Source organism: Zonotrichia albicollis, chromosome 5, assembly GCF_047830755.1.
Source record: "Zonotrichia albicollis isolate bZonAlb1 chromosome 5, bZonAlb1.hap1, whole genome shotgun sequence".
NCBI lineage: Eukaryota > Metazoa > Chordata > Aves > Passeriformes > Passerellidae > Zonotrichia > Zonotrichia albicollis.
In genome coordinates this window covers 295870-316422 of record NC_133823.1, presented here as the reverse complement: position 1 = coordinate 316422, position 20553 = coordinate 295870, and the positions used below count along the sequence as shown (strand labels likewise).

General features: G+C 43.9%; 2 long non-coding RNA genes across 3 annotated transcripts; both read left to right on the top strand.

The window, feature by feature from the left end:
* The first annotated feature begins 3097 nt into the window (after window positions 1-3097).
* Window positions 3098-5230, top strand: LOC141729074 (uncharacterized). Of its 2 annotated transcripts, XR_012580325.1 has the most exons (3): window positions 3405-4223; window positions 4673-4765; window positions 4914-5230. It is a non-coding gene; the product is annotated as an uncharacterized LOC141729074 (long non-coding RNA). The 2 variants fall into 2 exon arrangements; XR_012580324.1 differs by having other exon boundaries at window positions 3098-4223; window positions 4673-5230.
* Window positions 5231-15334: 10104 nt separating this feature from the next.
* LOC141729073 (uncharacterized) lies at window positions 15335-16920 on the top strand. Its single transcript, XR_012580323.1, has 3 exons — window positions 15335-15578; window positions 16282-16357; window positions 16476-16920. It is a non-coding gene; the product is annotated as an uncharacterized LOC141729073 (long non-coding RNA).
* The last annotated feature ends 3633 nt before the right edge of the window (window positions 16921-20553 follow it).

Sequence of the window (20553 nt, the reverse complement as noted above, 5' to 3'; positions counted from 1 at the left end):
GAAATCGATTGCTCATTACAGTAAAAAAAAAAAAAAATGTTTTTTTGAACGTGACAGCAGAAATAACTTTCAGTACCAACTTAATAATAATAGATCGCCAATTTAAGTTAAAAATTCATGCTATACTATCAAAATTTAAAGGTAAAATATTATGTATCAGGTGATGGTATAAAGTGTATGTTCTAATGTGTAGGATGTATGCAAAGATACATACATACCTGAAAGTCCTTAGAGGAAACAAATTTTTATGTCTGCAGTTTGATTGTTTATCATACAATATTTGGTTTTATTTCCCAGGGATCGGTGAATTTTAACTTTGGAGTCCTCTACGCTAAGGATGCTCGGCTTACAGATGATGAAATGTTCAGTAATGGTGAGTTTTTCACCTTCTCTTTAATTGCTATGCTGATCTGAATAAGAAAAAAACAAAAGCAAGAGAAAAAAAATGGATGGTTTATTATTTTTTTACGCTGTTATGTTTGTTTCCTCAGTATTTGCTGCAGCTCTGCTTACCCAAACTTTGGGTTCCTTCTGTCCCACTGGGAGTCGCCCGATTTGGTTGCATCTGGTGAAACTCACCCTGAGACCTTGGAGAACCAGCTCAAACTACGTGAGAGCCATTTGCAGTTCTCTGCAGACACCTGGAGAATGGGTGATGCTTCTGAGGATCTGGCAAGTGTGCTTCTATCAAAACTCAGTCTGTGAAATTTCTGGGGAAAACCCTTCTGTGTACCGAAGGGTTCAAACTCTGGTGAGGATCCAGTTATCAGGTGCTCACCTGCATGGTTCCAGCTCTTAAAGCGAACACTTGTACTCTTGCCCTGTAGTTTATATCAATTGTATTTTTGTTATTTTGCAAGATTTCACGGCTTTGCAAAATATTGTGCATTTCGCTCTTTGGAACCTGTCAGGTGGTTCTTTGGTGCAGGACCACCTCATGGGACACTTGGCTGCTGTCCTGAAGGGGTTGGTCGTAAATCCTGGAGGGTTTATAAGTCTTCTGTCCCCAGGGAGGTATCGTGCTTTGTTTGCTTTTGTTCTGTTTGTTAGGCGCTGCTTCTCATTGGAAGTATGAATTTCAAACTACCCTGTTCTTTTTTTAACTGTTTTCCTGGTTCTCTCCCTACGGCAGGGAAAGACTCTCGTGTCCTTGTCGTCAGGCTCGGTGCTGTCCAAAAAGATACAGAGACTAAAACAATCATAAGAAGCAAAATATGACTGCAGGGAAAACAAGCTGGAGCGAACAAAAGGTGGTATTGTTATCCTTACCCTCTATTAGAAACATCCACTGTGCTTTGATGCTGGTAGCTGCCAGGGGCTTGTCAGCTCTTTGTAGGCAGGTGTGGGTGTTCACTTGTAGGTTTTTTCTCTGGACAAGTCAATTCAATCTTTGCTAAGCTTATATTTGCAGATTACTCTCTAGCACAGTCCAGCATGACATTTTTGAATGTTGTAAAAATACCATGTTACTTGGAAATTGCTAATGATGAGAAGCCTTAGGGAAAAAAGAAGATTTCAGGGTTGGAAGATGTGAGAAGAATTTTGTGGGGATGTGAGACTGAAATAAAGCGCACTTGAAGCTGGACTGGCACGCTGGCAGATCCCCTATTAAAGGGTAGTGCTTAAATTAGCCTGGGGGTTGCCCATTGTTTCTGTAGAAATCAATGTTTCCTGGTCTTCAGAAGTAAGCTGCTTTGAAAAGCTGGAAGGTGCAGTATAGTGACAATCCGTGTGCTTTGGATTAAAAGCAGATTTCAGAAGGGTGATAGGCTTTTGTCTTTTCCTAGACGTCAATGTAATCCTATCGAGGAGTTTTTAATTCTGTGTTGCCATGTCATCCCTCAGAGCCCTGTCGTACTAATCGTCATACAGATACAAAACAAAAAATCAGACCCTGTCCCAGCCACTTGGAGCCCAGAACACGATTTCCTCGGGCTGCCATTTGTGCGCCATCGGTACTCACCACGGAAGCGAGCCGGGGATGTTGCAGCTGTTGGGAACAAACCGCTTCTCGTCACACAGAAATGGAATTCGGACGACGCCTCGGCCAGCCCCTCTCTGCCGTCGTCTCCTGAATCTGCAGCAGAGCAGTTGCAGTCCGTCCGGGTACGTGTAATCCAGCTCCTGACGATCTGAGCACACGGAGCAGCGCTCAGCTGCCGTGGGGGCTCAGGGAAGGCAGAGTGTGCATTGTCATCTTCCTGAACCTACGGACCAATCAAAGTGAGAAGCCACAGGGTGGAAATCACTCGCATATATGCTAAATAAAACTTGCAGATTTATTTAAGAATTGTTTCTGCTTGTTCTTTTTTGTGCTTCTGTGCTTAGAAAACATCCCTACAAAATCAGTTCAGTTCATCAGTTGAACCTTTGTTTGCAGACCCTCACTGAGCAGAATTTGTTGCAGACTCAGTGCACGCTGCGCTGGAGTGTGAGGAGCTCAGTGCACTGCCGGGAGTGTGAGGAGCTCATGTGTGCTACTTTTTGCTTTAGGACGCTCTAAGGTATTTATTCCTTTTGGGATACATGATGAGAATTCCCAAGAGAGGTAGTTATAAGGTATGACATCGGGAAAAAAGCCTGTGTGGTTGGAATGTTGTTGCTGTCAAAAGTTAATTCTTTCTTAGCCAGTAGTTAGCTTTTTGCTTTATTTTTGTGGTAGCAGTATTTTATTGTTTAAAAAATTGCTTCAAAATAACTTCAGTGGCTGGCCATCGGTACCTTGTTCAGATTTGCCTATTTGCTTGTAGCTAAAATGTTCACATCTTGTTTATCATTCTATTTTAGAAACTGTTGCCCAGCCAACTAATAACTGAATATCTATCTGTCTGGGACACGGGGAGAGGATTTAGGTAATGTCTTTGTTTCCAGAAAAAAGTTCCTGTGTAGTTTCTAAATAGAGGAGAGGGGGGTGAAGACTCGGGGCTCTGATGCCGTTGGGGCACCCCAAGGTCCCCAGGAGAGGAAGCCCCACTGGGGTGCAGGAGCAGGTGTGTTCTCATGTAATATAGAATAAATGACAAATATAAACATGAAAATTGTAATCATGAAAATATTTTTTTAAATAGCTAAATAAAGCGGGGTTTTTTTATTTGTCAATAGGCAGGGTTTTGATTGTAAAAATTATAAATACAAACAATATAAATGTAGAAATCTAAGTACAGGAATATATCATAAATAAATACAGATATATATATAAAGTTTAAAAACAAGAAAAAATTAGTTGTAGCAGTAGATATGACACAATATAAATAATAATTTAAATACATTTCTAGAACTTTACATATACATAATTAATACACTGCGTCAAAAGAAACTATAAATATGAATGGGAATATAATTATACTAAGTATAAAAATATTTCAATCTCGTTTAAAAGAAGGTTGTTTTTTGTATTTATTTGGTTAGAGACGGGGTTTTTATTTGGAATAATAGAAGTATTATAGAAGTATAAATCTAAATATAGAAATATACAATCTATAGAGAAAGATATTTGTGAAAACACGAGCGAACGACGCCTCCTTCGGCCGAATGGAACGAGCTCAGCCGAAGCAAGGCGAGACCGGCCGAACCTGACGGCCTCGAGCGAACCGAGGCCAGGCTTGCGAGGCTGCCTGAACGGAGCCGAGCTCAGGCGAACCGAGCCCGCTGCTCTCGTGCGCGCTAATTAGCGCGAGTGCGGTCACCGCCTAATGAGCCCCTGTGCCGCCCCGCGCTCCCGGTCGTGTCCGTGCGATGGGCGGGCCGCCCGCGGGACGCGGCAGCAGGAGAGCCCCGAGCCGGGCGCGTTTAACGTGAGGCGGCGCCGCTTGCCCGCCCTCAGGGAGCCGAGCCGAGCCGAGGCGCGCCGAACGCATGGAGAGCGGCTCCGAGTTCGGCCGAAGCGAGCCGAGCCGCGCCGAGCGCACAGAGCGGCTCCGAGTTCGGCCGAATGAAGCCGAGCCGCGCCGAGCGCACAGAGCGGCTCCGAGTTCGGCCGAATGAAGCCGAGCCGCGCCGAAGAGGCGCATCCAGCCGAATGCAGCCGACAATAGCCGAGTTTAGCCGATTACAGCCCAATTTAGCCGAGCTCTTAAGTTATTCTGCAGCCCTTTGACTTTTGTCCTGACTTTTTTTCAGATGCACCTCCTCAGGTGACTGCAGCAGTTCCTTAGGTTCCATCTTCTCAAAGGGTACAGGGCTCAAGAATTCGTCTTCCAGAGAGTTATCTCAAGTCCTGGCTGGTATTGTATCTGCCTATGTTGGCTTATGTTGTATGTACCTCTATTGTGTGTACCTATGCTGGCTTATACTGTACGTACTTATACTGTATGTACCTATGTTGGTTTATACTATATGTACTTACATTGGATGTACCTATATTGGTTTATATTGTGTGTACCTGTGTTGGTTTATACTGTATGTAAGTGCGTCACCTTATATTGTGTGTACTTACGCTCTGTTTACACTTGCACTGTTTACCTCAGCCTATATTGTGTGTACTTATATTGTACCACTTACGATCAGAGCTGCCCTGCCCTGGCACGCAGTCACAGTTAGGTAGAACAGTTACAGAAATTTTACTCTTCATCTGTCTTTTGTGGGATTTTGGGTAGAAAGTTTATCGGTCCAGAGTGGGGACAAGTCCTAGCTGTCAGATAGCCACTCGTTGACCCTTCCTGTTGTCTCACAGGTCCCCGAGGCTGCTGATTTCCCCAGGATCTGCCATTTACTTCAAGGAGCAGCAGCCAGAAGATGTGTCACAGCACGTTCTTCAGCGTCTCAGGTAAGGGCCGCAGTGAGCGTGTAAGTGGCAAGAGTGTGTCAGTGTGTGTGAGAGCACGTGGCTGTGTCCGTCTGTGTCTGCTCGTCTCTGCATGTGTGGGCACATGCTGACTGGATTTAACCTTGTGTATATGACTTTTGCTTTTCAGGTTTTGCAACTCATTTTTAAAGTTAGAATAAAAAATCCTCAGCCGGGTTATATTGTATGTACTGACATGGAATGTACCCATGTTGGCTTAAAACCCAGTAAAACAGACGATGATGGGCAAGAAAAAACCCAGAAAAAAACCCCAACAAGATGGGCAAGAAAAAAACCCAGAAAAGAACCTGAAGACGGGCAAGAAAAAACCCAGAAAAAAACCCCGAGGATGGGCATGAAGAAACCCAGAAAAAACCCCCAAGATGGGCAAGAAAAAACCCAGAAAAAAACCCCGAGGATGGGCATGAAGAAACCCAGAAAAAACCCCCAAGATGGGCAAGAAAAGACCCGGAAAACACCCAGAAAAAATCGCAACCAAAGTATAAATATATAAATATCTTTCAAATATAGAGAGAATTGTTAAATTATTTAAAATGCAAAATAACAGAAATCAATATCTGCATAGAGGATCCATAATACAAGTAATACTGTATATATCTTATTATAGTGTATTATAGGAAATAGATATAAAATTGATATAAATGTATTTATGTTTATCATATCTGTCATTTGTTATATATTACACCATATTGATATACTATAAGTTTTTTAAAGCAGTTTAACATAAAGGGGGGTTTTGTTTTTTATTTGGCAAAAGCAGGGGTTTTAGTACAAAAATGATAGATACAAATAATATAAAGGTAGAAATCTAAGTATAGAAACAGATCATAAATAGCTAAAGGCTAATATAAAATTAAAAATATAAGATAAAATAAGTTGTAGCAGTAGATATGGTACATAATTTAAAAAATAATTTATTTCTATTATTTGAATAGGACACATATTATATATCATGATTAATATAATGCTTAAATATAAACTAAAAATATAAATGTGAATATAGTCATGCAAGCTATAAATATAAAAATATTTCAATATAGTTTAAAAGAATAGAGCTTTTTTGTATTTGTTTAGTTAGTATGGGATTTTTATTTTAAATAATTAAAATTACATTTCTATCATGCTTTTAACATAGAAATATACAATAAATATAGAAAGATATTTTTAAAACCACAAAATATAAATAAATATAAACAGTAGGAATACACAGAATATATTTTATAAATTACATGCTACATCAGTGTCCACTATAAATATGCATGTGAATATAAATACGAAAAATAGGAATTTCAAATTGATTTTAATAGGATTTTAAACCAAGGCGGTTTGTTTGGTTCTGTTCGGGTAAAAGACAGGTTTTTGGCATTTATTTCAGAGCAGTTTTTGGCTGGGGTCGCCCCTGTTCTTTTTTGCCGCCTTCGCTGCCCGCAGCCCCGAGGCGCGCTGCGCCCCCGGCTGGGGCGGGCGGCAGTGCTGCCGCCTTGTGGGCAGAGCGCGGTACTGCAGCCGTGCGCCGGCAGGCAGCCGAGAGGCCGCCATGCTGGGAGTGGCGTGTCGCGGGTGTCTCGGACTTTTCGTTGACCTTCTCGAGATGGCGGGGAAGTGGAGGACCCCGGTGGGTGTAAGTGAACTGCCTGCATGGAACACCGACGTCATGGCGGCCCGACGGATTTTTCTGTGGCGTTTCAAGCGTATCCGATACATGCTGTGGGTTCAGCGGCGCCGCGGGCGGGCGTATTTCTGCGGGTTGGCGGAAGGCATCTGGGTTAACCTGGCCTGTCTGCGCCGGGGTCCTCTCATGCCCGCTCTCCCGCCCTCAGCAAGCCGAACCGGGCCGAATTGTTCCGAAAAGAGCCGACTTGAGACGAAGATCCGAGTGTGGCCGAAAACAGCCGAGTGTACCCGAAGAGCCGAGTGTGGCCGAAAACAGCCGACTTGAGCCGAAGAGCCGAGTGAAGCCGAAAACAGCCGAGTGTACCCGAAGAGACGAGTGTAGCCGAAAACAGCCGAGTTTACCCGAAGAGCCGAGTGTGGCCGAAAAGAGCCGAGTTTACCCGAAGAGCCGTGTGTAGCCGAAAACAGCCGAGTTTACACCAAGAGCCGATGATAGCCGACTGGAATCGATAGCCCGGGGTAGCCGACACTGGCCGCATTTAGACAATGCGCCGAATGTGACCGACTTTAGCCCAAGCGTGCCGAGTTCGGCCGAAGAGCCGAAGCAAGCCGAATTGAGCCGAGTTTCTTGAAACAGAACCGAAGGACGCCGCAGCGCTCTCCCTGCAGGTCTCCGGGGCACACGGCAGGGGGCGCTGTATAAAGTAAGTATAAAATATCAACTATCTATAAGAAGGAATAAAAGCTCTATGTCACGTGCAGCAGTAGAAAATTTCAGGCTCCCAGGGAGTAAATAGTTTTCTTTACATCATTTTCGTTTTGCAGGTTTGTTTTACTGCCAGGTAGCCTGAAAGTTTCTACTGCTGCTTTTTTATTCTAAAGCTAGAAAGGAAAACCAAGATTAGACATACAGGGAAAGAAAGAAAGAAAAGGAAAACAAGAAAATAAGGAAAGGAACTGAAAGGAAGAAAGAAAGAAAGAAGGATAGGAAGGCAGGAAGGAAGGAAGGCAGGCAGGCCAAAGGAAAAAAACGAAGGAGGGCAAGGAGAAAGACAGGGAAAAAAAAAAAAAAAAGACGAAAAAAAGAAAAAAAAAGACGAAAAAAAGAAAAAAAAAAGGATAAAGACTTCGAGATGCGCAAGAAAAAACCCAGAAAAAAACCCCAAGATGGGCAAGAAGAAACGAAGAAAAGAACCCAAGAAATGCCAGAAAAAGTCAAGGAAAAAGGGAGGAAAAGCCCCAAGAAAGAAGGCAAGAAAGAGAGGCAGTAAAGGCCACAAAAATGCAAGAAAAAACCCAAGCAATGCCAGGAAAAGGTACGAAAATGGTTTTGCCAGGTGCGATCAAGGTGAGCGGGTTCAGTCTCAGGTACAGGAGATGAACAAGTGTCAGATTAGCTCGGGGCACTGCTGTGCAATGCAGCCGTGACAGGATTGATGTTTAAATACAGTTTAAAAAAATTGGGGATTGTTTGGCTTTTATTGGGGTATAGGCTGGAGATTTCATAAAAGGTATAAAAATAGAAATCCAATTATATCCTATATATATCGATATCCAGAAATATTTAATATATGTAAATATACGTAAAAGAAATATATTGTGTAAAAAGAATATATCTATTATTATATAAAAAGGTATTCTCTCCCATCTATAAGATATCTATAAATATAATAAAAGAAAATTACAAATGTAAATGTGAATAGAATTACGACAAACAAAATTATTTTTAAAATTTTAAGTGTGGTTTAAATAAAGGGGTGTCTATGGTTTTTCTTTCCTTAGAGGCAGGGGGTTTTTTTTAAATAATATAAGTACTATAGAAATCTAAATCGGCATAGACAAATATGTAATAAAAATCTAAAGATGTAATACTAAACTATGAATTTAAAAAGAAATAGAAATAGAAATCTATGTTAGTAACATGAAGAGATGTAATATACAATATAAAAAATATTATACAGTAATATAAATTCTAAATCTAAAAGCGAATATAAATATGACAAATATATGATGGGGGCTCGGAGCAGCCCAGGTGTGAGTGTGAGGATAATGAGGGGCTCGGAGCAGCCCAGGTGTGAGTGTGAGGATGATGGGGGCTCGGAGCAGCCCAGGTGTGAGCTGTGAGGATGATGAGGGGGTGGCTCCTGCCGGGGCGAGGCGGTTTTAACGGGGGGAGAGTTTGCCTCTGTACATTTTTGCATGGAGCTGCTGAGTGGAGGGCTTTATGGGGCGCTCCCGGCGCTGTCTCACGCAAGGACTGCGAGAGCTTCTCCCAGGGTCGGCGGGAGCACCCGGATTCGCGCTTGGGTACGTCCAAGCATCGCTTAAAGGAGGTGCCGAGCGACGAATCTTTGTGCCGGGGAGCAGCAGCCGAGCAGGTGAGCCCGTGTGCGTTTGGAGCGGGGAATTTTGTCCTTCCCCTTTGCAATTTCATCTTGCCAGTCCCTCCCCGCTTCCCCAGGAGCAGAAATGGAGCTTATGAGGACGAAAGGGATTAAGGAGGAGGAAGCAGCTCCTCTTCTTTTATTGTCTGCGTTTGAACTGAGGGGATCCCTCTTCACTTGTGGTTTTAAGGGCGTTGATTGCAGGAAAAGCTGCCTTTTCCAGGCTGTTGGGGGTATCCCGGGGGTGACAGGGAATCCCTGCGTTCTATTTGAAGGGGAATGGGAAAAGTATTCTTGTGGTGTTATGGGTTTGGTTTGAAGGCAGCCACCCCATTTTCATCACCCTAGGGTTGAAATGGAGGGGGCAGCCGCGGTGTCCCTCCTTTTCAAGGGTTTGAATGGAGGTGGAAATGGCCCTTTGCCATCAGTCGAAGGCTTTCATTTGAGGAGCGCCCCTTCTTTTGTGCTCTCGTAGGGGACGAACGTGAAGGGGAGAGGACACTTCTTTGCCCTTGTTGAAGGGAGGCGAGCCCCGCCTGCGGCGTCAGTTTCGGGCTTCGGTTGCGGGAAGCTGCAGCTGTGGCAGCGTTTGCAGGGCTGCAATGGGGCCGTGCCGCTGCATCGGAGGGCGCTTGTGGTGGCCGCGGCCCGGGCCGGAACGTTGCCGCTCGGGAGCGGCGCTGGCACGGCCCGGGCAGCTGCCGGGGCGCACGGGGGATTTGGCGCGGCCGGGCCGGCCAAGGGCGGCGGTGGCGGAGCCGCGCCGGTGCGAGCCGAGGGAGCCGCGCCGGGCCGGCCAAGGGCGGCAGAGGCGGCGCGGGCGCTGCTGCGGCGGCCCGGGCGGTGCCGGCCGCTCCGGCCGCTCCGGGCGCGGGGCTCGGGCGCCGCCGCCACCCCCGGGCCCGGCGCCGGCCCCGCCGGGCAGGGGCAGCGGGCGCGGCTCTCCGGGCCGGCGCCGGCCCCGCGTGCCGGAGGAGCCGCCGGAGGAGCCGGTCTCCTGGCGGGAGCCGCGCTCCGTCCGGGGCCGGCAGCGAGCGCGGGCTTCGGCTGCTCGCGGTGCTGGGGCGGTGCCGCGGTTCGGAGGCGCTTTTTCGGCATTGATTGCATCGCTGTGCTCGGTTTGCAGCGGGGGTACGCTAAGGGCTACGGGGTTCTTCCTGAGTGCTGCGGTTCTCGGTGCCGGTGGGGATGATAAAGGTTCGTTTCGGATTGGGTTTCATAGTCGGATATGTTTTTTTTGCCGGGGTATTATGTTTAGAAAGGCGCGCAATGGTTTTTACGGGTCGTAGCGCGAAGCAGCGGTTCGGATTTTAATTCTGTTGAGGTGGCTTTTATTGGCGTGAGCGGGTAGTGTTTGTTTCGATGGGCTTTTGAGGTAGCGTCGTGTCGTTCATAGCAGCGGGTTTTTAATCTCGAGAATTGCATGTGTGTTTATCGTCTTCCAGGGCTTTTATTTATTTGGTTGGTTTGATTGTAGTGTATGTTTTATGGCTGCGGGTAATTTGGGAGACATTGTTTATGGTTACGTTTGTCTTTAGGCTTTGTGTTTGTTTCTAGGTGTTATTTTTATTTTGATAGCTTGAGGCACTATGGGTTTATTCAGTTGGGAATAATATTTTTGTTGCAGATTTAGGCTTATTTGGTTTTTGGGATTATTCTTGTTGGTGGTTTCTTCATTTTCTTTTTTGTTGTTGTTGTTGTCTTTTAATGTCTTTGAGTATTGTTCCTCAGGGGCATTTTGGGAACATGGGTATTTATATGGTGGGTTTTTAAATTGTTTTTTACTAGGGTAGTTAATTTCTTAGTTTTTAGCGGTTGAGATGTTTTCCATTTTGTTAATTAGTTCAGTTTTTAAAGTTAGTTTTACGGAGGATTGTTTATTCTTTGAGTTAGCGTAGAGGTAGAATTTTGTCGGTTTTTTTTTTTTTTTTAGTAACGTTCAGGGTGAGTGGCACTGTCTGGAGGTTAGAAGATTGGTTTGACTTTTTTTTAGTACCTTTTGTAATTTGCTGTGTGTGTTTCTATAGGGTTTTCTTTTGTTTTGGTTCCATTTTTCGGTCGTGATGAGAATTGTTATTGACAAGAGTGTTCTTTGTTTTTTCTCTGACGCTTGTTTGGCTGTTGGAGGTGTCTCGATGTTTTTGGAAGATATTGGTGGGAATTTGATGCTGTTTGTTCTGTCATTTCATTTAGGAATTGGATTTTAAATATACAATTATAACTCTCACTATATTGAAACAAAAGAAATAGATGTGTAGAAATGGGAATGAGCCAACGTTATTTTTATATATTCGGTCAATTTTTAAAATTTAACATGGAACATAAGTCATTATATGTTGCAATTAGTTATTCTATTTTTTAATAGAGCATCGTGTATGTATACAGATATATGAATAGAGAATATAAATGGAAACACAAGCCAAACAAAAATGCAAATATAGAAATGTATTGCAACTATATGCAGATATATAAAAAATTAGTAATAAATTCCGTCCCCCGCCTCTATGGTTTCAAGATAGCGGAGACAATTTCCGGTCCTCCCAGCTGCCGTCTCTATGGTTTCAACGTGCCAGAAGGGTATATCCGGTCGTCCCGTCCCTTCTCTCTATGGTTTCAAGGTGGCGGAGACAATTTCCGGTCCTCCCAGCTGCCGTCTCTATGGTTTCAACGTGCCAGAAGGGTTTATCCGGTCGTCCCGTCCCTTCTCTCTATGGTTTCAAGAACGGGGAGACTATTTCCATTCCTCCCAGCTGCCGTCTCTATGGTTTCAACGTGCCAGAAGGGTTTATCCGGTCGTTTTTATTTGGTTAGAGGCAGGAGTTTTATTTTAAATAATAGAAGTGTTATAGAAATGTGAATCTTAAGATAGAAATAGATAATAAATATATAAAGGGAGATTGCTAAACTATGACTACAAATTGAACTATAAATATAGGTAAGTAATATGAAGAGTTGTAGTATAGAATAGAAATAACATGATACGGCAATATGAATTATAAATGGGAATATAAATATAAAAATAGGTAAGTATAGTTTAAAAGAAAGGGAATTTTTTGGCTTTTATTTAAGTAGAGGCAGGGGTTTTATTTTAAATAGGTGTTACAGCAGTAAAAATCTTGACGCAGAAATATGTAATCAATGTATAAAAATATGTATAAAAATATATAACTGCTCGCATCAGATGTAATGTAGAATATAAATTTATTTACAAATTGAGATTGATAAAGATAAATGTATAAGTAAGCAATATACATTAATGTACATTATAAATGCAAATAGGAATATAAAAATCAGACATAAGGATAAAACCTATTTAAATATTGTTTGAAAGAAAGGGTTGGGGTTTTTTTTATTCTTACTGGGTTAGAGGCAGGGTTTTTATTTTAAATGATATGAATGTAGATATTATTGGTATATATTTCTCAATATTGAGATATACAATCAAGATATAAATATAGATATAAACACAAAATATAAGTAAATAGAGATAATAGGAAGAGATGTAATGGAGAATACAAATAACAGCATACGTAAGTATACATTTTAAATGTAAATGTGAATATGGACCTGAAAAACAGAATTTTAAAAAATATTGAAATACAGTTGAGAAGAAAGGGTTTTCTTTTTGGCTTTAACGTGGGTGGAGGCAGGGGTTTTATTTTAAATAATGGAAGTGCTACAGAAGTAAAAATCCTCACACAGAAAGATATAATAAATATATAAAGATCTGAATAAAAATACGAAAAAAAAATAGAAGTAATAGGAAGAGTTGTAACAGAGAATATAAATTTATAAATAAATGGGAAAATAGAAATGCAAAATCGAACACACATCAGTATAGAATTTAAATATAAATGTGGATCTAAATTTGAAAAATATTATTAAAAAAAAATGAAATACAGTTGAAATGAAAGGGGTTTGTATTTGGCATGTATGGGTGGACGCAGGGGTTTTATTTTGAATCCTGCAAGTGTTAGAGAAGTAAAAATCCTAAGAGAAATGTATACTTCCAATGTAAAAATAGGTATATTTCGAGCGGGGCCGAATTGTTCGGAAGAGGCGAAGAGCCGAGTGTTGCCGAAAAGAGGCGACTTGAGCCGAAGAGCCGAGTGTGGCCGAACAGAGCCGACTTGAGCCGAAGAGCCGAGTGTAGCCGAAAACAGCCGAGTTTACCCGAAGAGCCGATGATAGCCGACTGGAATCGATAGCCCGGGGTAGCCGACACTGGCCGCATTTAGACAATGCGCCGAATGTGACCGAGTTTCGTCCAAGCGTGCCGAGTTCGGCCGTAGAGCCGAACTGAAACGAGTTTAGACCAAGAGCCGAAGCAAGCCGAATTGAGCCGAGTTTCTTGAAACAGAACCGAAGGACGCCGCAGCGCTCTCCCTGCAGGTCTCCGGGGCACACGGCAGGGGGCGCTGTATAAAGTAAGTATAAAATATCAACTATCTATAAGAAGGAATAAAAGCTCTATGTCATGTGCAGCAGTAGAAAATTTCAGGCTCCCAGGGAGTAAATAGTTTTCTTTACATCATTTTCGTTTTGCAGGTTTGTTTTACTGCCAGGTAGCCTGAAAGTTTCTACTGCTGCTTTTTTATTCTTAAGCTAGAAAGGAAAACCAAGATCAGAAAGAGAAGAAAAGGAAAGGAAAAGGGAAGGAAAGGAAAGGAATCAGGAGCACCAGAGGGAAGGGAAGGGGTGAAAAGCAGAGTGAAAAAAGAAAAAAGAGTTGGAGTGAAAAAGAGAGGGCATTCGGGAGGAGCGTTGCTGCCTCAGGTCCTTCCCCGCCCAGGGGCGAAGGACCCGTTTGATGCCCGGGAGGGACTGCAGCTCCCGGTGGCGGAGGACGGAGCAGTGGCTGTCAGCCCGAGACTACAACTCCCGGCACGCCCTGCTGCCGGCGAGGCGTGTGACGCAACGGCTGGCGCGGCACCGGAGTGGCTGGCGTGCCAGGCGGCCGCGCGGGGCTGTGCGCGGGCAGCTCCCGGGCCCAGTCTCGCGCGGGACGGCGCTGCGGCGGCGACGCCGGAGGGGCGAAGCCTCCGTCTGGCCGCCCGCACGGAGCTGAGCAGCGCGGAAGGAGCGTCGGCCCGGTTCTTCGGCCTTACTCAGCGGTAGCGATGGCGGAGGGCGAGGCGGTGCTTTGCTGCCGCGGGCCGGGAGCTGCAGGAGCCGCCCCGGGCGAGCGGCGCCGGGCGCTCCCGCGGTCCCGGTGGGGCGGCTGCCCTCAGGCTGGCGGAGGCGCAGCAGCCCCCGAGCTGCAGCCGTCTCCCTCGGGCTGCTGCCGGTGCTGCGGGCGGAGGCGGCTCCGCCGCGTGTTGGGCGTTGCGAGCAGAGAGCGCTGCGATATCGCCGGAATGACTGGGCTGCTGCCTGCGCTAGTGCTCGAGGCTCTTTCTGCCATGCAAACGGATGGAGCGGCGCTGAGCGGTAAAGCCAGAGATGGCCGGGAGAATGCCCAGCGCAGGGAGCAGGCGGGCTGTATCCTTCCGATGGCACAGGTGCGATCTGCAAACTCATCCCCTTCTGCCCCTGCCCTCCCCAGCCCCAGGGAAAGTGCTTTCCAGCATTGTCGGGCTTCTGAAAGACAAAACTTGTGATTTGACACTAGCATCCAGAAAAGGTTTCTGTCTAGATTAGCAAATGCCTGAATTGTTCTTGGTTACATCCCATGACCGGTTTTAGGCAGTGACTTTATAGTGCTTTTAGGATTTTCTTGTACCAAGGTGAGAAAATAGGCAGGTCTGATAGTGGTTTCACTTTTTTTCTACTTCACGTTCCATGAGATTCTTTTATCCAAGCACTTGTTTTAAAATTGTACTGTAGGCGTTTATGGTTCACTTTTTTTTTCTTTGCAGCACCCGTGACTTTTTTTTTTTTCTCTAAATCGGGAGTAAATATAGCTGAGTAAAATGACCTTGGTTTTCTTCTTTCTTTTTCAACTGAGTTGTTTTTATTAAAAATCCTATTTGAATATGTAGAAAAAGGGGGTATGTCCTGTAATATATCCTAGCTTTTCTTGTTTACAGGGTACTCAGAAAATATGTCTCCCTTAGAGTCCCACAGAAACGTTCTCAGTGCGATCTCTGTCAAGGTATGCATTTACAAATAAGTGATCCCTTTAGATATTTGACTGTGTACCTTTTCCTGTAATTCAGAGCTTGCGTTCCGTGGCTTTTATGATAAACCTATAAAACATGTAAAAATGGTTTTGCACGTCTTAATCGTTGCAGGCAGCACTAAGTGGATTTAGAGCCTGTTCTTGACCAGACAAAGGGAAAAAGTGTGACTTTGATGCTGAACTTGTCATTTTTCATTGGACTTGTCTTTAGTTATTTAGGAATAGAGAGAACTAGAAAAAGAGAGAAATAGAATTGGTTATTGAGCACTCCTCAAATGCTCACCGTGATTCAGTGCAGAGCCGAAGTGAAGGATGATGGAACAGAGCTCTGTGCTTTAGAAGGAAATAAATTTAAACCTGACCTCCACACAGTGTCTCACTAACTTCTGTTGTTTTAAAATACAAAATACGTTTAGGAAGTGTTGGAAGTTAGTATTTTGGGAAAGAAATGGCAGTTCCACAGAACATTGCATTTAACAGAGGCTCTCAGAACGATTCATGTTGTAACTGCTGTCACTGCAATCGGTTGGTGGTTCAGCCTTGAAATGTGCACTTGCCCTTCTATAAAGCACTGTTTTGTTTGCCTTTCAGTGCTATGAGTCTTGATAAATTGGAGAAGAGCCCAAGAGAAGTTTTTCATCCCTTGATATAAAAGGTAGGAAGTGACTTTTTTTGGTTTGGTTCTTTTTCTTTATTATTTTCTGGAAATAAAAGTAATTAAGTATAGGTACGACTGGTTTGTTTCTTCCAGTAGCAGGTGATAATAATAGTAGTAGTAATAGTAAAAATAATAATAGAAATAATAATAATAATAGTAACGTAATACTACTGAAACTGTCTTTATCCATTGAACTGGCCATTTCAAATCAAAACTTGTAAACACAAATCAAACCATCATCCTTGTAGAATCTTTCACAGCAGTGGGCTAAAGATCCTGGTTTTGTTGACAGGATTTATCGGTTCTGGAAGAACAAGAGGGAAGTACAAGCCTAACTACTTCTAGCTCACAGACCCGTCCAGTGAATACAGCTTTGTATTTTGATGGGCTTGTGATGACTTTGAAATCGATTCCTCATTACAGTAAAAAAAAAAAAAAAATGTTTTTTTGAACGTGACAGCAGAAATAACTTTCAGTACCAACTTAATAATAATAGATCACCAATTTAAGTTAAAAATTCATGCTATACTATCAGAATTTAAAGGTAAAATATTATGTATTAGGTGATGGTATAAAGTGTATGTTCTAATGTGTAGGATGTATGCAAAGATAGATACATACCTGAAAGTCCTTAGAGGAAACAAATTTTTATGTCTGCTGTTTGACTGTTTATCATACAATATTTGGTTTTATTTCCCAGGGATCGGTGAATTTTAACTTTGGAGTCCTCTGTGCTAAGGATGCTCGGCTTACAGATGATGAAATGTTCAGTAATGGTGAGTTTTTCACCTTCTCTTTAGTTGCTATGCTGATCTGAATAAGAAAAAAACAAAAGCAAGAGAAAAAAAATGGATGGTTTTTTATTTTTTTACGCTGTTATGTTTGTTTCCTCAGTATTTGCTGCAGCTCTGCTTACCCAAACTTTGGGTTCCTTCTGTCCCACTGGGAGTCGCCCGATTTGGTTGCATCTGGTGAAACTCACCCTGAGACCTTGGAGAACCAGCTCAAACTACGTGAGAGCCATTTGCAGTTCTCTCCAGACACCTGGAGAATGGGTGATGCTTCTGAGGATCTGGCAAATGTGCTTCTATCAAAACTCAGTCTGTGAAATTTCTGGGGAAAACCCTTCTGTGTACCGAAGGGTTCAAACTCTGGTGAGGATCCAGTTATCAGGTGCTCACCTGGATGGTTCCAGCTCTTAAAGCGAACACTTGTACTCTTGCCCTGTAGTTTATATCTATCGTATTTTTGTTATTTTGCAAGATTTTACGGCTTTGCAAAATATTGTGCATTTGACTCTTTGGAACCTGTCAGATCGTTCTTTGGTGCAGCACCACCTCATGGGACACTTGGCTGCTGTCCTGAAGGGGTTGGTCGTAAATCCTGGAGGGTTTATAAGTCTTCTGTCCCCAGGGAGCTATCGTGCTTTGTTTGCTTTTGTTCTGTTTGTTAGGCGCTGCTTCTCACTGGAAGTATGAATTTCAAACTACCCTGTTCTTTTTTTAACTGTTTTCCTGGTTCTCTCCCTACGGCAGGGAAAGACTCTCGTGTCCTTGTCGTCAGGCTCGGTGCTGTCCAAAAAGATACAGAGACTAAAACAATCATAAGAAGCAAAATATGACTGCAGGGAAAACAAGCTGGAGCGAACAAAAGGTGGTATTGTTATCCTTACCCTCTATTAGAAACATCCACTGTGCTTTGATGCTGGTAGCTGCCAGGGGCTTGTCAGCTCTTTGTAGGCAGGTGTGGGTGTTCACTTGTAGGTTTTTTCTCTGGACAAGTCAATTCAATCTTTGCTAAGCTTATATTTGCAGATTACTCTCTAGCACAGTCCAGCATGACATTTTTGAATGTTGTAAAAATACCATGTTACTTGGAAATTGCTAATGATGAGAAGCCTTAGGGAAAAAAGAAGATTTCAGGGTTGGAAGATGTGAGAAGAATTTTGTGGGGATGTGAGACTGAAATAAAGCGCACTTGAAGCTGGACTGGCACGCTGGCAGATCCCCTATTAAAGGGTAGTGCTTAAATTAGCCTGGGGGTTGCCCATTGTTTCTGTAGAAATCAATGTTTCCTGGTCTTCAGAAGTAAGCTGCTTTGAAAAGCTGGAAGGTGCAGCATAGTGACAATCCGTGTGCTTTGGATTAAAAGCAGATTTCAGAAGGGTGATAGGCTTTTGTCTTTTCCTAGAAGTCAATGTAATCCTATCGAGGAGTTTTTAATTCTGTGTTGCCATGTCATCCCTCAGAGCCCTGTCGTACTAATCGTCATACAGATACAAAACAAAACATCAGACGCTGTCCCAGCCACTTGGAGCCCAGAACACGATTTCCTCGGGCTGCCATTTGTGCGCCATCGGTACTCACCACGGAAGCGAGCCGGGGATGTTGCAGCTGTTGGGAACAAACCGCTTCTCGTCACACAGAAATGGAATTCGGACGACGCCTCGGCCAGCCCCTCTCTGCCGTCGTCTCCTGAATCTGCAGCAGAGCAGTTGCAGTCCGTCCGGGTACGTGTAATCCAGCTCCTGACGATCTGAGCACACGGAGCAGCGCTCAGGGAAGGCAGAGTGTGCATTGTCATCTTCCTGAACCTACAGACCAATCAAAGTGAGAAGCCACAGGGTGGAAATCACTCGCATATATGCTAAATAAAACTTGCAGATTTATTTAAGAATTGTTTCTGCTTGTTCTTTTTTGTGCTTCTGTGCTTAGAAAACATCCCTACAAAATCAGTTCAGTTCATCAGTTGAACCTTTGTTTGCAGACCCTCACTGAGCAGAATTTGTTGCAGACTCAGTGCACGCTGCGCTGGAGTGTGAGGAGCTCAGTGCACTGCCGGGAGTGTGAGGAGCTCATGTGTGCTACTTTTTGCTTTAGGACGCTCTAAGGTATTTATTCCTTTTGGGATACATGATGAGAATTCCCAAGAGAGGTAGTTATAAGGTATGACATCGGGAAAAAAGCCTGTGTGGTTGGAATGTTGTTGCTGTCAAAAGTTAATTCTTTCTTAGCCAGTAGTTAGCTTTTTGCTTTATTTTTGTGGTAGCAGTATTTTATTGTTTAAAAAATTGCTTCAAAATTACTTGAGTGGCTGGCCATCGGTACCTTGTTCAGATTTGCCTATTTGCTTGTAGCTAAAATGTTCACATCTTGTTTATCATTCTATTTTAGAAACTGTTGCCCAGCCAACTAATAACTGAATATCTATCTGTCTGGGACACGGGGAGAGGATTTAGGTAATGTCTTTGTTTCCAGAAAAAAGTTCCTGTGTAGTTTCTAAATAGAGGAGAGGGGGGTGAAGACTCGGGGCTCTGATGCCGTTGGGGCACCCCAAGGTCCCCAGGAGAGGAAGCCCCACTGGGGTGCAGGAGCAGGTGTGTTCTCATGTAATATAGAATAAATGACAAATATAAACATGAAAATTGTAATCATGAAAATATTTTTTTAAATAGCTAAATAAAGCGGGGTTTTTTTTATTTGTCAATAGGCAGGGTTTTGATTGTAAAAATTATAAATACAAACAATATAAATGTAGAAATCTAAGTACAGGAATATATCATAAATAAATACAGATATATATATAAAGTTTAAAAACAAGAAAAAATTAGTTGTAGCAGTAGATATGATACATAATACGAATAATAATAATTTAAATACATTTCTAGAATTTTAAATATATTAGATCTAATTATTAATATAATGCATCAAAAGAAACTATAAATATGAATGGGAATATAATTATACTAAGTATAAAAATATTTCAATCTCGTTTAAAAGAAGGTTGTTTTTTGTATTTATTTGGTTAGAGACGGGGTTTTTATTTGGAATAATAGAAGTATTATAGAAGTATAAATCTAAATATAGAAATATACAATCTATAGAGAAAGATATTTGTGAAAACACGAGCGAACGACGCCTCCTTCGGCCGAATGGAACGAGCTCAGCCGAAGCAAGGCGAGACCGGCCGAACCTGACGGCCTCGAGCGAACCGAGGCCAGGCTTGCGAGGCTGCCTGAACGGAGCCGAGCTCAGGCGAACCGAGCCCGCTGCTCTCGTGCGCGCTAATTAGCGCGAGTGCGGTCACCGCCTAATGAGCCCCTGTGCCGCCCCGCGCTCCCGGTCGTGTCCGTGCGATGGGCGGGCCGCCCGCGGGACGCGGCAGCAGGAGAGCCCCGAGCCGGGCGCGTTTAACGTGAGGCGGCGCCGCTTGCCCGCCCTCAGGGAGCCGAGCCGAGCCGAGGCGCGCCGAACGCATGGAGAGCGGCTCCGAGTTCGGCCGAAGCGAGCCGAGCCGCGCCGAGCGCACAGAGCGGCTCCGAGTTCGGCCGAATGAAGCCGAGCCGCGCCGAGCGCACAGAGCGGCTCCGAGTTCGGCCGAATGAAGCCGAGCCGCGCCGAGCGCACAGAGCGGCTCCGAGTTCGGCCGAATGAAGCCGAGCCGCGCCGAAGAGGCGCATCCAGCCGAATGCAGCCGACAATAGCCGAGTTTAGCCGATTACAGCCCAATTTAGCCGAGCTCTTAAGTTATTCTGCAGCCCTTTGACTTTTGTCCTGACTTTTTTTCAGATGCACCTCCTCAGGTGACTGCAGCAGTTCCTTAGGTTCCATCTTCTCAAAGGGTACAGGGCTCAAGAATTCGTCTTCCAGAGAGTTATCTCAAGTCCTGGCTGGTATTGTATCTGCCTATGTTGGCTTATGTTGTATGTACCTCTATTGTGTGTACCTATGCTGGCTTATACTGTACGTACTTATACTGTATGTACCTATGTTGGTTTATACTATATGTACTTACATTGGATGTACCTATATTGGTTTATATTGTGTGTACCTGTGTTGGTTTATACTGTATGTAAGTGCGTCACCTTATATTGTGTGTACTTACGCTCTGTTTACACTTGCACTGTTTACCTCAGCCTATATTGTGTGTACTTATATTGTACCACTTACGATCAGAGCTGCCCTGCCCTGGC